Genomic DNA, 16044 nt, shown 5'->3' with positions numbered 1-16044 from the left:
TTCTAGCATATGCTTCAGTTACACAAGAGGTTGAGGAGATATTGGACAATCGTGAGGGAAGAAGCACAAGGAACATAACATATAAAGAGCATATGGTCAAATAGAAAGGAAGACCAATGGAATATTCATCATGGATAACATATGAGGAGGTGGACCATTTTGATTTTCCTATGACTACCTGAGATGTGACAAAGTCACTTCTCAAGTTACCCTGAGTGTCTGATGTAGGAGCATCCTTGGCATAAGGGCAATCTTTCATCACCTAAAAATATTTCTATTTCATGCTTTCTAGTTTGTATTTTTAATAAGGAATATTCTTGTACAAGGTTTCTATTCATGGGATCTTTCTAGTTTTAGTAAGTTGGTATTATGTGCTCAAATTATTCTAATATCATATATGGAGGTTCATGTTTGATACATCAGCTTGTGGGAAGATTTGTATTCTCACATCCTATGTATTGGTGTAGTTATTATAGATTCCCAATATGCATTGTGGCTATCCAAACTTCAATTCTAATGATGAAGGCCTAATTGAATCCAAAATGAGGTGAAACCTCATCTAATAAATGCTTACACTATTGATCGTTATAGCTTGCTAGTCGAGGATCTTGGAATGGGGTTATAATAGCCCATTGGATCAACAATTTGTTATTTATGGTCTCTAAAAGTGGACACATCCAAAAATGTAATTTGTAAATATTCTTGAGTTGATATTATGTAATAAAATGATATAATATGAGGTTGGTTGGCCGTTAGGGCTTAGTGCTAGAACCTTCTTGCACAGTAAAAGTGCCTATATAAGGAAGGCCCATAAGTTGTTTAGGGCAATTCTAGGTGATAGTCATAGCTCTATATTGCAGATTATTGTAAGGAAGGTGCCCATGTGAGTTTGCATATTGTAATTTAGTAATTCTACAATTGTGATGATAATAAGAAGCCCATATTTTGTTCTCACAATTTTTTTTGTTCTTTGTTTTGAAAGATTTGAGCAATATGCAATACAAATCCACAAAGCCCCAATATACTTGCATGTAAAAACCTGTCACAGAGAAGAAACAAACAAGAAGGAATGAGGGTTTGCTCTAAAAATATGCAAATTGTGTTCTCAAAAATGAAAAATATTTAATATAATTACAAACAAGCTATCCTTATAGAAGGAGATCAAAACCTGAAAAGGGTAACCTAAAAGGTAAATGCTATTTAATAATTACTAATTAATTAGAAAATGAGAATGAAAAAGGTGCATAAAGTGAAATCTTAAGAAGGGAGAAAAGGTAATTTAATAAATTAAATTAAATTAACCTTTTTCTCTAACACCCCCCTTAAGATGAGCAACAATGCAGATACAAACAACGTAGAAAGAGAAAGGAAACTACAATGCAATGTTGAAAGAAAACTTGGGTCCCAACAATAAGGCCTAATGAGGTACCCAATCACAATCAAATCTCTATGAAATGGAGAAATAGAGAAAACCCAGTGGGAAAAAATCTACTACAAAAAGAGATAGTTGAAAACCTAGTGAAGGACTACACAAGCCTCCAACTAGAGGATTATTCTAGAAAATAGGAACAAAGAGAAATCATGAAGAAACATCATTGAAACATGAAAAGTCACAAAGCTCTATGGAAAGTAACTATTGATCTGAAGAACCTCCACTAAAATAGATCCTAACCAAGTAGAGAAGACTATAATTTGCATCGAATCAAGAGGCACACAAAGGCAAACAATTGAACTCGAAGATATAGATGACATGAAACACCAATGCCTAAAGAGTTGATCAATTGAACCAAGGAAGCATGAAAAACAAAAAAAGAACCCCCTAATCCTGATAAGGGTGAGGTGATAGACAACTGATAAAGTGGGCCAATAACTACTACAAAAAGAAAGAACCAAGAACATCAAGAGTAAGGAAAAGGTACATACACCTATAAGGGCACATGTCATCAATACATCATGGGGCTAATATCATGGAAGGGACACTCACTTGACAAAGAAAGATGGCACTAAAAGGAAAGCAATTATTCCCCCATGAGACTTGATAATGTAGTGCAAGTACAATAAGTCACAATGATGAGCAAGATCCCAAAATGCAAGGAGTGGCACTTTATCTTAGTGCATTTGCATAAACATGCTTAAAAATGATATCAATAATTATTAGAAAGGGCATAGAGTTGTTATAATAGATAGTAAAACCCAAAAGTAGAAAACCCATGCCATAAAAATGATTCGTAGACCTGAAACACCCAAGATATCCACCATAGTACAATAAAGAAAAAACCACAATAGAAAGAGCTTGGAGTAGAATTCAGAAGACAAACCAGCATTTGTGGAAAGAGAATTGAATGAGCTTTCCAAAAATATAATGTTTTCAAAAAATGGAGTTGGGATGCTCAAGATATGCCCTCCAGAGTGAAAAATAGAACACCCAACTTTAACTACCTAAAAAAGAAACTAAACTGCATCAAAACCCAAAAATTCCTACGCCATTGTATCCATCTTAGAACTAGCTTTTTGGCACTTTTTTGGATTAAAAAATGGAGCTATAACAAAGAAGTTATGCCCCCTATAAGATAGAAGTCATCAACAGACTTCAAGCACCAAAATAGGTACCAAGCTAGAAAACAATCCCAAAAATACATGATCCATCATCTCCATCTTAGAACTAGCTTTCTAGCACTTCTTTCAAATCAAAAAAACCCCCAAATGCTCAAGATATTGCGAGAACACCAACAAGGTCCCCGAAAGCACAATAAAAAAGAATTTATTTTTAAAAATTAAAAAATTAAAAAAATCACCACAACCACCAATGAAGCGGCAATGTTGCAAAGCAGAGGCCTCTTGGAGCGGCAGGCAGGTGGAGGGTGGGTGGAGGATGAAAAAGTTGTTAGCGGTAGTTGCACATCGACTACTAAGTGATGCCATAGTAACTGACCTCTAGCGATGATTGTAGCGTTAACCATAGTGATGTTGCATGATTATGTAAACGTGGTGGTGTAAAAACTGCAAAGCTTAATTTTTTATTAAAAAGTTTTCCTTGGAGTGCGTGCAAGGGGTCATATGACCTACTAGGCAAAAAAATTGTCTCTTGGATCAACGTTGTCCAAATTAGATGAACATTAAATGAAAATGGGGGTTTTGACGCCTTCTAAATCCAATTGTGACATCTATTTGGCCTCAAAGTGCTTTGAAAATTAGAGATCCACCTATTTTCACAAGAAATACCTGAAAAACTCTAGATCTATTATGTCGAACCCTAATTCTCATTTTTCTCCAAATATTGAACAAGCTACAATAGATTTAGCTCCAATACCATGAAGGATTTGAGAATTATGAGAATTACATAATTCAAATCCATAAAGCAATCGTATACCTGCATGTAAAAACCTGTCATAGAGAAGAAAAAGACAAAAAAGAGGTGAGGGTTTGCTCTAAAATTATGCAAATTGTATTCTCAGAAATGAAAAGGATGTAAGATAATAACAAATGATCTATCCTTATAGAAGGAGATTGAAACCCGAAAAGGGTAACCTAAAAGGTAAATGCTATTTAATAATTACTAATTAATTATTAAATGAGAATGCAAAAGATGCATAAAGTGAAATCTTAAGAAGGGAGAAAAAGGTAATTTAATCAATTAAATTAAATTAACCTTTTTCTCTAACATGTTTTTGTTTTTTGTTGTGGTGTTAAGGGGAGCACCATTCATCAAGTGGTATCAAAGTGAGAGTTCTTGGGTGTGTAAACAAATCACCAATTTAGACGTAGTTCACACCAAGATTGTGGTTTGGGCTAGGTGTATGGACAAGTCATGGATTGTGAGGCAGTTTGCACTAGGGTTTTAGCATAAGTGCAAAAATGCCTCAATGAAGAGGCATGGTGGAAGAATCATAGGTGTTATGCCTGAGGGTTTTAGAGCCCCCTAATGACATATGCAAGAATTGGAAGAACAAATGTGTAGAGGAATAAATCTTGACATAAGGGATGAAAGTGAGTATGAAGAAGAAGAAGAATAAGAAGAAAATGTTGAAGAAGAGGCAATTTTGAACCTAGAAGAAGAGAGGTTTTTAGGGCCATTTCCAATATTGTAAAAAGACCTAAGTTTGAGGTACCCACATTTTTGGGAAATATTAACCCAGAGGAATTGATCAATTGGATCAATGAATTGGGGGAATACTTTGACTATGAAGATATGGAAGGTCTGGATAGGGTCAAGTTTGCAAAGGCCAAGTTGAAGGGTCATGTGAAGATCTAGTGGTAGGAGATTCAGTTGGAGAAAAATAGAAGAGGGAAGGACAAAATCACAAGATGGGACTAGATGATAGCTGAATTGAAGTGACAATTCATTCTTTATGGATTATGAGCTTGATCTAATGAAAATGATGCAAAGGTTGAAGCAAGCAGGAAGATCTGTTCAAGATTATACCAAAGATTTCTACCGAGTTCTCATTAGAACTATCCATGTGGAAACTGATAAGGATAAACTTTCCCATTATCTTAATGGGTTGAGGCCAAAAATTTAGGAGGAGTTGAGTCTAGTTTGAATGACCAGTATTGAGGAGGCGTTTCATTTTTCCCTAAGAGTTGAGGAAGAGATGAATAAGAAGTTTGATAACAAGAATAACATAAGAGGTTGTGGTGGAAAATTTGGCAAATGGTCTTATGGAGGTGGAAATGAGGATTAGAAGAACAAGGATGAGGCTAGTAGTAGTAGTCAAAACCAAAGGGAAAATAATTCCAATCATTTCAAAGATCAAAACAATAGAGATCAGAGAGGAAAAGGAAGAGTAAGGATCTGGAAGAGGAGGTTTCTATGGAAAATGTTTTCATTGTGGAGAAGAAGGGAAAAGAGCATTTGTATGTTCCCAATGCCAAGGAAGGATTGATAAAATAATATAAGGCCAGGCCAAAGTTCTACATGTTGATAAAGATTCCAAACCATCACATTCTAAAGATGGTGAAAGAGGAGAGGTCCTAGTTAATAGAAGAGTTATGATAAGTGACGAGAATAAACCTGATCAAAGGAGGAGCTTATTTCACACCAGGTGCAAATGTGAAGATAAGTGTTATGATGCGATAATTGATGGGGGAAGTACTAAAAATCTAGTGTCACATAAGATGGTCATGAAGTTAATTCTTAAAAGGCAAAAAAACCTATGCCCATACTATATCGATTGGGTGTAGGATAACCAAAATGTCATAGTTAATGAGCAATGCTTAGTGAAGTTCAAGATTGGAAGCTACTAGGATGAGATCCTGTGTGACATCATACCTATGGACATATGTCATATGTTATTAAATAGGTCATGGTATTTTGATAGGCATGTTGTACATGATGGGCATGCCAATACCTACACCGATGAAGGATAGAGTGAAACATATGTTGAAGCCATTGAAGGAGAAAGAAGAGAAGGTATATAGTGCTGCTAGAATATGTTTTGTTAATGGAAAGGAGTTTCTCAAGAATATGAGGTGTGAGCATGTGTGTTTTGTCACAATTTTAAAAGATGGTAAAGAAGAAGTAGAGGAGGTACTTGCAAAAGTTCTAGATTTGTTAGAATATTTCTAGATACTATGTCAGATATTGTACCTAATGGATTACCCCCAGTGAGGAAGATCAGTCACTAGATGGACTTGATTCTAGGATCCCTTTTTTCAAATAACACAATGCATAGAATGACACCAGTAGAAAGTGAGGAGTTAAATAGATAATTGCATGAGTTATTGCAAAGGGGCTTGATTCAAGAGATTTTGAGTCCATGTGTTGTACCTGCATATGAGTGTCTAAGAAGAATGGATAATGGAGGATGTATAGAGATTCTCAAGCTATTAACAAGATCACAATCAAGTAAATATTTCCATTAATATGGATGGATGATATTGTGGATTATTTACATGGAGATGTGTATTTCACAAAGATAGATTTGAAGAGTGGGTACCATAAGATTTTCATTAGAGAAGGAGATGAGTGGAAGACTACTTTCAAGATAAGGGAAGGATTGTATGAGTGGTTGGTCATGTCTATTGGGCTAACCAATACATTGATAACTTTCATGAGGCTCATGCATGAGGCACCAAAGGAGTTTTTGGGTAAGTTTGTCATTATTTACCTAGATGATATTTGATATTTAGTAAGATATTGGAGGAGCATTTGATGTAAATTCTTAAGATGTTTGGCAAATTGAGGGAGGAAAAGTTGTTGATAAATTTGAACAAGTATAGTTTTGGGAAGGAGTTGGTGTAATTGGGATTTGTAGTATCAACAGAAGGTCTAAAAAGTAACCCTCAGAAAGTGAAGGCTATCCTTGAATGGCCTACTCCAAGGAGTGCAAAAGAGGTAAAGATCTTTTCATGAACTGGCTAGTTTTAATAGAAAGTTTATCAAAGGATTTAGAAGTATTTGTTAACCCTTGACTAAAAAAATGAGAGGGGATAGGAAAGAATTTAAGTGGACTATAGGAGTAGATATGGGTTTTAATCTATTGAAATGGAAAGTTATAGAGCAACCCATTTTAACTCTAGATCATTGATCATGATCGAGAACCTTCTCTAGCTATCTATTTAAGAAGGGTTCAAACCCTAAATCATAAGGATGAACATGTATTTGCAAGAAGGTCAAGGATAGAGTGAAGGAAGGCTAGCTTTGATAATCAAAGACAAAGATCAGATAGAGAAACCTAGAAGTGAAGAGCATAACAAAGTTAGATTTTAATAAGGTGTTTCAAGTAGACTATGATGCTAGTGGTGCTGCAATAGGAGTTATTTTGAGCCAAGAAGGTAGACCTATTGCTTATTTCACAAAGAAATTGAATGATGCCAAAATAAAGTATTATGTTTATGATTAAGATGTTTATGCTATAGCTTAGCCATTGAAGAAGTGGAGACACTATCTTCTTCCTAAGGATGTTTTTTTATATACTAATCATCAAGCATTGTAGTACTTGAATAGTCAAGGAAAATTGAATCAAAGGCATTTAAATGGGTTGAGTTTTTGTAGAGTTATACATGTTTTGAAACATAGGAATGGGAAGTCTAATAGAGTTGTAGATGCTCTTAGTAGAAGACACTATTTGCTAGCTGGTATGTAGATCGAGGTGTTTGGGTTCAAGGAAGTCAATAATTTGTTGTTGGAAGTCAATTGGGAAAGCAAGATACTAAGGGGGGTGAATCAAGATCTATAAAAATTTTATCATTAGAAACAAATATGAAATCAAATCGATTCACCACTAATCCTTCTCACATCAATACCATGAATCACATAAACTTAAATTGTAATAATGTATCAGATCTAATCTACTAATTACAATCATCAACATGAAAGTAAAATGATCAACACATAACACAAAATATTTGGTTACCCAAAAACCCTCCAAGGTGAAGGTAAAATAGGGGTGGGATGACACCCACAAATCTTCACTACTTTAGCAATAAAGTTTGTCTATTAGGGCTACGAGTTTGATCACATCTGATGATCTACCCTATGAGGGGTCTACCCTGTTAAGATCTTACAAACTTATTCAGTCTACCTTGATTAAAGGATTTAATCTTACAATGAAAAATGCACCCTATTAGGAGATTTATAAAGGTTTTTTAGGACCACTCTATTAAGAGATTTACCCTAAAACACTTGCTAGAATGTATCATTACCTAATCCTTTGGTTAGCACTCTAATTCTAGATTAAAAGTCTCCTCTTTATAACTCTAATATGATCTCAAATATGATATAACTCTATTCTTCCCTTCACTACTCTGCTCGGTCGCTCTCCTTGGTCTTCTTTCAAACTTCACTTTAATCATCCAAGACTTTTCTTCACCCGCATACCCTCTCACCATACTAGTTTAGAGTTTGTATCCTCCTTAAATAGATAACTTGTGAAGCTTCTAGATCAAGATCAACAATATATATTCATCTCTTTTTTCTATTTATGTATTCCATTTTTCTGATTGGTTGCATGGCTTTCATAGCGATTAATGATCAAAATCAAAATGCATAATCATCTCCCTAAATGTCTCTATGATCATTACATCATGCATAGAAGTCATCTCAAATAGTTTACCTCAGTGTTTGTGTCATTCCAAACAAATATGCCAAAACTAGCTTGCTTGGAACTCAAGCCCTATGATGCTTAGTTATAACTGTCATCCATATGTTATTACTTGGCACAAACTCTTCTCAACATAAGCTAACTTCTCAACATATATTGTCCTCGACATATACGTAATACTTGTGGTGCAGGAGCACCCAAGGATTGCTTGAACAATCCAAGTTTTTATTTTTATGTGTGTGCCTTTAGGGAATTTTGAATGTGATTCACATAAGGTCATGTGGACCATTGTAGAAGTACAAAAGGGTGTGAATTGAAGAGTCCTAGGACAGTTGCAAGTGCAATTAGGGATCAACAAGATGTAAAAACCCTTGATTTGCACAATGATGAAAATGATCTCATCATGGGATCAGTAGGATCTAGTATGGGTTAGGATGATGTTTTTACCTTATTTGAGGTCTTTGGTTAAGTTTGGGAAGAACTAGGGTTCATTTGGGTAAGTTGGGAAAAAGTTGCCAAAAAGATGTAAAAGTTGCATTGTCCAACTTTGCAACTTTTAAAAGTTGCTTAGACAACATTGTCAAAAAGTTAAAACTTGATGGAAAAGAGCCCTAAGGGAAAAATAATCACCCAAGAACCCTATAAAAGGCATGTCTTGACTAAGATTCATGATTGGACACCTATTGTACAGACATAGAAGTTCTAACATTGGATTTTGAAGTAATTCTAAGCAAATTTGTGCATTTCTCATGGCAATAGTTAGTTAGTAGATTGAACTCCTTATTGTAACACTCGGTGTGATTATATTAGATGTTTTATTAATTTTTTGTGGCATTAGATAAGAATTTTGTGTTCATTTACTTCCCTTTTGAAAATATTTTTGTTCTTGCATTATTGTTGGTTCTGCACAGGGAGTTGGCAAAGATGGGCTTGTAAATCACTTTCCCACTGTCCAATATATATGACCTCTTGTAAATAGTGAGTAGACTCCATGTATTTTAAATGTACATAATCTTAGGCCATCAAATGTAGGGAAGCCATTTTTATAGTCTTTCCCTATGCAAGTCTGTAGTAAGTCCAACTAGGGAAGACCGAGGTGTAAACAATAAAACATGCAGAGGTGGATAGCTACAGCCATGATTCCACTTAGAGATTGAATATAGGAGTCTTGAAAAAGTATGTTGAAGATGGTGTGTTCATACCAATACATTTAATTGCCTCACACTTTCTAATTTTCAGAACAACCAGTTAGAGCCCTAACACCCCTAAATTCACCCAGTTTGAGTTAGGGTATTGTACAGAAGGTGGTGACCCCAAGACCCCAAAAAATCCTTGAGAGGTTGGCACATGATCCAAGAATTTGAAAAAAAAATTTGGGATTACTTTGGAAGGATTGGGAGGAAATCACTATTTTCTCTCTATAGGAAAGCTAATTGGGGCTAGTAGCCTTTTAGGCTTATTTGTGAAGAATTGATGAAATAGGATGAGAATATGAATCAAGTGAGACTTATAACACCTTAGATAGTTGATTTGAATTATTTGGTGATACCTCCACACCTTTTCAAGGATTAGTTCAAGATATGGAGGTTAAGAGCCTTTATGATGTTTTGAGGGCTAAGGTGAGTGAATCAAGAATGCATCAAGTTTTGGCTTGATTGATGAATCTTTGTTGGTAGTTGGGTTGGATAGAGAGATCAAGAGATCCTTGGAAAAATAAGGTCCTCTAGGTGGAAAGTGGTGTGGGGAAGATACCCTAGAAGTCTTATAAGAAGACTAAGAGCATGAATTAGTGATTAGTTAATCTAACCTCCCTATCAACTTGGCTATCATACCTATCTTAGCACACTTTGGAGTACTCAACAACCACTGACTTGCTAGCTAATAGTAGTATGAATCGACTATTACTCAAATATGAAGAAGTCCTTATACAATACTTGACCTTAGTAAGATGACTCGGTCGCAGTGATGACCGACCAACTTTATCTTCGAAATAACTAATTGTTTGACACTAATTGGCAACATGACTTGGGAATCAACATTTGTATCTAGAGGATCCTAATTTTAGTGAATATTGGAAGGCTTGCACAAAACCTATCACACTTGACATGATGAAGTGGTTGGATTTCATAATCCAAGATGAAATGATATTCAAAGGAAGTTAATTGTACATTCTAAGAAGCTCTATGAGAGAAAATCTCATCAAGGAGAAGCATAGTGGAGGATCGATTGGACTATTTGGTAGAGATAAAATCATTGCTTTGGTTGCTAAGAATTATTATTGGCCACAATTACAACAAGATGTGAAGAAATTTTATAGAGTTGTAAAGTATGTTAGATGGAAAAAGGAGTGAAGTAGGATAAGGTTTGTATCAGTCGTTACCTATATCATAGAAGCCATGGGAGGATGTCAGCATGGATTTTGTTCTTGGTTTACCAATGACCCATTGAGGGCATTATTCAATATTTGTCATAGTTGACATATTTTCAAAGATGACACATTTTATTCCATGTAAGATGACTAGTGATGGTGTTCATGTAGTGAAGTTGTTTTTCAAAGAAGTGGTGAGACTGCATGATCTTCCAAAGAGCATAATTTCTAATTGAGATACCAAGTTTGTTGGGTATTTATGGCATACATTGTGGAATAAATTGAAGAAAAATTTTAAGTTTAGTTCATTTCATCATCCACAGACTAATGGACAAACAAAAGTTGTGAACTTGAGTTTGGGGAATTTGCTAAGATGCTTGGTTAGAGATAAGCCAAAAGGTTGGGATCTAATTTTACTACAGGCATAATTTGCATACAATAATTTTTCCAATAGGAGTACTGGTAAGTCATTATTCCATATTTTATATAGGAGAAGTCCTAAAAATTCTTTTGAATTGAGGTAGTTGGATAAATGAGATATAAGTAGTGTTGAAGCAGATTATTTTGCTGAACATTTGAAGAACATCCATGAGGAGGTGAGGAAGCACATTACAAAGATGAATACACAGTATAAGGCTAAAGAAGACATGAAAAGGAGGTATAAGGAAATTTAGATTGGAGATAAATTCATGGTTCATTTGAAGAAGGAGAGATTTATAGTGGGTACATATAATAAGCTGAAAATGAAGAAGTTTTGATTGTGCAAGATAATGAAAATACATGATTCTGGAAATGCCTATAAAGTAGAGTTTCCTGTTGAATTAAATATTTCACCAGTGTTTAATATTTTAGATTTGTTAGAATATTATGAGGGAGGTGATGGAGATGCAGATGCAAAAGCTCAATGGAATATTATGACATATACTTCAACTACAGAAGAGATTGAGGAGATATTAGATAGTCGTGAGGGAAGACACACAAGGAACATAACATATAAAGAGTATTTGGTCAAATGGAAAGGGAGGCCAATGCATAATTAATCATGGCTAATACATGAGGAGGTGGACCATCTTGGTTTTTATCTAACTACCTAAGACATGATAGGGTCACTTCTCAAATTAGCTTGGGTGTCTAAAGCAAGAGCATCCTAGGTGTAAGGGTAATCATGTATAACCAAAAAATACTTCTATTTCAAGTTTTCTAGTTTTTGTATTTTTAATAAGGGTTATTCTTGTACAAGGTTTATATTTGTGGGAGTTTGCTAGTTTTATTGAGTTGGTATTATGTGCTTAGATTGTTCTAATATCATATATGGAGGTTCATCTTTGACATATCAGCCGACTAGATGAGTTGTATTGTCATATCATATGTATTGGTGTAGTTAATGCAAATTTTTAGTATAAAATTTTCCTATCCAAAATTTAGGTCTTGCGATAAGGCATAAATGTGTTTGAAGTAAGGCAAAACTTCAACTAATGGATGCTTTAAAAAATATCTGCTACAAATTGCTAGCTTAGCATTCTGGAATGGGGTTATAATAGCCCATCGGGTCAACAATTTGCTAGTTATGGTCTCCAGAAGTGGATCCATCCAAAAATGTAATTTGTAAATTGTCTTGAGTCAATCTTATGTATAAATAAAGTGTAATAACATGATATAATATGAGGTTGGTTGGCCTCAAGGGTTAGGGCTTAGTGTCTAGAGACTTCTTAGGTAGTAAAAGTATCTATATAAGATAGGTTCATAAGTTGTCTAGGGCAATTTTGGGTGATAATCACAACTATATATTGCAGACTTTTATAAGGAAGGCTCTCATGTGGGTTTGCATATTGTAATTCTATAATTCCACATTTGCGGTGATAATAAGAAGCTCATATTTTGTTCTCACAATTTGTGTTGTTATGTGTTTCTATTGTTTGTTATGGTATTAAGAGGATAAACCTTCATCATTTTTCATCTTAAACACAACTGTTGATCTTCCCTCTTTGGATTTTTGTGCACCTAAGTCAACTTGAGATTAAGTCTCCATTGTCAAATTTTGCATCTTAGACCCTACCATCTATTTCTTTTTAAAAGGAGGCTCTCTCCTTGCTCTCTCATATCTCATCCTCACACTCTAATGTTATGTTATTATTTTATCTACTTGCACTCTTGAGCACATTTGCTCTCACTTTGCTTTACTTGCATTTTAGCTTACTTTCATTCTTAGGTTAGATTTCCTTTATGAATTAGCTTAACTCACATAGTCTAATTAGGGGCTTTTGTAGCTCTTTCATTATTATTAGTTTAATATTACATTTACATTTCTTATCTTACACTTGCATTTCACTTGGATTTAGCTTGCATTTTGCATTGCATACTTGTGATTCTTCAGTATTGGAACTCTTGCTTCTCCTCCTTGAATCTTTTGTTCTATGGTGCACCTTGTTAGGGTTTCTTAAATAGGTTCATTTGAGAGCCACCATACCATCTTGAATCCTTGCAAGTCATAGATAAGAAGCCATAGAATGCCTCTTGGGATGCTCGTTATCATGGGTTCTCTCATGTATAATGGTCTATAGAAGTGTGACAACTTTATGATTAAATACAACATATTTTAAATAAAAATAATAGTTGAACAATAATCATTTAGCTTATAATTCCTTAAATAATATTTTCTATTTAATTTTATGTACTCAAATGATGTGTTTCTACAAAGTTCACACACAATGTGCATTATTATCTTGTTTAAGATAAATGTAATTATCAATTAAGATAACTAAAATAAATTAAAAACATCAACAAAAGATTGTTATTCAATTGGTTAAGCATAATTGACAATGATGATTGCATGTTTTGTGCTTATGCCATGCAACAAAAATCAAACCTAGAAAAAAAATTGAACTAAAAGGTCACAGGTTATAATCTACTAAATCAAACATTATAAATTTACATATAAATTGATATTATCTATTTTCCTAAAACTAAACTAAAACTAAAAAAATTATAATCCAATTGGCTCCATAAAATAGTAGGAAGCATAACTTAACAATTAGGTAGGAAGCCTTTATACATTACCAAGGAGAACTTTATCGAAGTTATATTTGAGCTCCAATTTCTCAAGTAAGAGTAAGGTCCTATGGAACTTTAATCCATTTTCATGATGTAGAAGATCTCATGAAGGAAAAAAAGTTAAGATATCCTACAAAGCAAACAAAAAAATTCTATATGAATATTTGTAATCTAGAAGCACATTCAACCACTTATCAATTAACTAATACAAATGCATATTTTTTTGTATTTCATAGTTCTCTATCAACCAATATTTTTTTTCTTTTACTGGTTCATTATTTAGTTGATATTTTGAATTTTGGACACAAGAAAAGGAAAATGTATATATAGTATTTGTTAAAACCAAAGAGCCCATCGATAAGACTAAACCTTCAACAAAAAATAAATTAAAAAATAAAAAATATATTTTCACATACTCAAATGATGATTTTTTACACATTTCACACACAATGATCATTTTTATCTTATTTAAGATAAATATAATTATCAATTTATGTAATGACTAAAGTCAAAAGTAATCATCAATAAAATGTTGTTATTCAATTGGTTAAGCATAATTGACAATGATGCTTGCATATTTTGTTCTTACACCATACACTCAAACATTCAAAAAAAAAAATTGGACTAAAAGGTCACATGATGTAATCTAGTTAATCGAACATTATTAATTTTATATAAATTGATATTATCTATTTTTCTAAATCTAAACTTTAAAAAAAAAGTATAATCCAATTGTTTCCATAAAGCAATAGGAAGCATATCTTAAGAATTAAGTAGGAAGTCTTCATGCATTACCAAGGAGAACTTGATAGAAGTTATATTTGAATTCCAATTTGTCAAATAAGAGAAAGATCTTATGGGGACTTCATGGAGTAGAAGATGTCATGAAGAAACAAAAAATTAAGATGTCTTACAAAATAAACAAACAAACAAATTCTATATGACTGTTTGGAATCTAGAAGTGCCTACTTTTAGGATTGCACATTTCTCTATTTAAGAATCTTTTCACCCATTTATCAATTTAAAAATGCATATATTTTTAGTATTTTATAGTTCTCTATCAACCATTATTATTTTTCTTTTACTTGTGAATTATCTAGTTGATATTTTAAATTTTGGACAAAAAAAAGGAAAAGGTATATTTAGTATTTGTTAAAATCGAAGAGGCCAACCACTGAATGTTCAACAAAAATAAATATTTAAAAGAGAGAGATAAAAGATAAGATAATATTTTCATATACTCAAAGGATGAATTTCTACATAGTTCACACTAATGTACATTTGTTTCTTATTTAAGCTCAATATAATTATCAATTTATTTAATGACTAAAATCAGAAGCAAACAACAATAAGAGATTGTTATTCAATTGGTTAAGCATAATTGACAATGATGATTGTATATTTTGTTCTTACACCATACACCAAAAATCAAACCTTCAAAAAAATTGAGGTAAAAGGTCACATATTATAATCTACTAAATCAAATATTATTAATTTTCATATATTATCTATTTTTCTAAAACTAAACTAAAATACTTTTCTAAGACTAAACTAAAATAAATAAATAAATAATTTTATAATCTAATTGTTTCCATAAAATAGTAGTAAGCATATCTTAACAATTAGAGTAGGAAGCCTTTATGCATTGCCAAGGAGAACTTTATAAAAGTTATATTTAAGCTCCAAATTGTCAAGTAAGAATAAGGTCCTATGGGGATTTTAATCTATTTTCATGGAGTAGAAGATCTCACGAAGAAAAAAAGCTAAGAAGTCTTACAAAACAAAAAAACAAATTTCATATGACTATTTGGAATCTAGAAGCCACTACTTTTAGGATTGTACATTTTTGTATGCATATATTTTTAGTATTTCATAGTTCTCTATCAACCAATAATTTTTTTTTCTTTACTTGTCAATTATGAAGTTGTTATTTTAAATTCTGGACACAAAGAAAAGGAAAATTTATATTTAGTGTATTTTTTTTAAATATTAAAATGGCCAAAGCTAGGGAGTTGGCCCATAAACAAAACACTAGTAGTCCAAAACAACAAACTACCAACAAGTATAAGCACATTACCAAACCACCCTTAACCCTTAATATCAAAAACAAAATTAATTCCCCAAGAACCCCTAGCATAAGGTTCTTCATAACCATAACATCAACACTACCAACACCCATATTACAATGTCCAAAAAAACCATAGTTATGGTAGTAGTTAAACCACTTAAACCTACTTAACACATAAAGTCTAAAATGCATAAAGTTTTAAATCCATACAAGGCTAGAGAAACCTAGCATAATCAAGTAACCAAAACATAAAATAGAAACTTGAGAAGGCCTAAATCTTAGCCTTCTTTTTTCCCTTTCTTGCCAACAACACTTTAGTCCAATCTTCAGTGAAGAACCCATACGACATCTTAGAGTCCTCCACCCTAAGGCCTTCCTCGTCTTTCTCTTGCAGTGACAACTAAAAAGTAGTGGCTACAACATGAGTCACTTTCACAACAAACCTTGAGAGAGTTCTAAAGCTCTCTTCTGGAGAAGAGAACCTAGCATTGAGCTCATGCAATTCATTGCTAGTA

Source organism: Cupressus sempervirens, chromosome 5 (assembly GCF_028749045.1).
Source record: "Cupressus sempervirens isolate cs-2001-9-10 chromosome 5, ASM2874904v1, whole genome shotgun sequence".
NCBI classification, from domain to species: Eukaryota; Viridiplantae; Streptophyta; class Pinopsida; order Cupressales; family Cupressaceae; genus Cupressus; species Cupressus sempervirens.
Note: the sequence above shows the minus strand (reverse complement) of the source record.